Raw genomic sequence first — 1,559 nt, 5'->3', positions numbered from 1 at the left:
GTAGGATGGTTGAAATCCAGGTGGAAAGGTGATGTAGCCAAGCTGCTCCGAGCTGCTGCCTGCCTCTCTGCAGCAGTTTGCCATTCAGTAATGAAAAGCGAGGGCAGGAGGGGTCAGGAGGCTGAGCTTGCCCAGACAAAGGGAGAAAAGAGCTGCATTAGCTAAGCGGGTAGGTGAACTGCTGAACACACCCACCCATTATGCTGCAGCATTTCAGCTCCAGAGCAGACAGGGCTAATTACTGCTTGGGGCACTCACCTTGCTGAATAGCAAATTCCAGAGTTGCTCACAACCCCGAACACCCTCCCACGCGCACACATCACCAGCAGGTATGTATACATGGCAGGCACTGCAGCGGGGTTAAGAGCTGCCTAAGAAAGCTTTAAACTAGCCGACACAGGTAGCCGTAGTGGGCCCCTGTAGTGCAGGTCTCAGTGCAAAAGCACTTGACTGTGCTTTTCAGGTGAGTTTGGCAGGACACCTCGATCTTGGTGCTGCTATTGCTAGACTGCCTGCGTGAGCTACTTTAACACTAGCTAGACCACAGTGCAAACACAGGTATCGTTGTGCACGCATACAACAGGCATGAACGCACATGTTATCAAACACCCCCAAGTGAGGGTGCTTAACACGGTATTTTATGCGTGTCAGACTGACTGGACTCTCAGCACTAGAGAGCAGTGACGGTCACTCCCCTGCGTGTCTCCCTACACATCTGTACAGCACCTAGCGCACGGGACAGCCTTGTTCTTTGTTGAGACTTCAGATGCTGCTGTCATATGATATCATTGTGAGCCTCAGGCTCCCTTCCCAGCATAAAGAAAAGAACCATAACATCCCACTTGATTTATCGGCAGGAGGTGACCTACCATCAGGTCACCCGACCGTCCTACTTGGCTGATTTTTGTGCCTGCCATCAGACACCAAAGTGAGAATTTTTTTTCTTGCTGTGCAGGTTTTTGGAGGGATTTAACCCCTTGGGGGCAGGCACCCACCCCCAAATAACCTACCATCAGGTCACCCGACTGTCCTGCTCGGCTGATTTTTATGCCTGCTGTCAGACAACGAAGTGAGAATTTTTCTTGCTGTGACGGTTTTTGGAGAGATTTAATCCCTTGGGGAAAGGCGCACACCTCCAAACAGCCTGCCATCAGGTCACCCAACTGTCCTACTTGTCCTGCCTGTCCTACTCGGCTGATTTTGGTCCCTGCCATTGATGCCAAAGTGAGAAATGTTCTTGCTGTGCAGATTTTTGGAGGGATTTAACCCTTTGGGAACAGGCACCCCCCCCCCCAAATAAGCAGAGGGGACAGGTCACTCGCCTAAAACCCATACTCCCGGTCTGACAGTGCAAGAGCCGGGACCCGGCTGGCTTTGCTAGGAGGGTGCTGTGCCACTCTGCAAGGTTTGGGGCTGCGGGTGCTGTGAAGCAGGGATGCTCCGAAGCCTGGAAGGTGCCAGCAGGGGGGCGAAACCTCTTCTTTACTTCCCTGGGCATCTTTGCAGCTCCCCCGAGATGCTCTCCAGTCCCCAGGCTCTCGGGGGGGGGGGCTGCTGCA

The 1,559-nt window shown here is 53.3% G+C and overlaps 1 protein-coding gene across 1 annotated transcript in view; it reads left to right on the top strand.

The window, feature by feature from the left end:
- Positions 1–1,559, top strand: part of LZTS1 (leucine zipper tumor suppressor 1) — a 33,898-nt gene that overhangs the window by 148 nt on the left and 32,191 nt on the right. The gene's annotated exons all lie outside the window — the stretch shown is intronic.

The sequence above is a fragment of the Alligator sinensis genome, unplaced genomic scaffold (assembly GCF_000455745.1).
Source record: "Alligator sinensis unplaced genomic scaffold, ASM45574v1 scaffold98_1, whole genome shotgun sequence".
In the NCBI taxonomy this organism is placed as follows: domain Eukaryota; kingdom Metazoa; phylum Chordata; order Crocodylia; family Alligatoridae; genus Alligator; species Alligator sinensis.
Note: the sequence above shows the minus strand (reverse complement) of the source record. Positions and strands in the feature narration are given on the sequence as shown.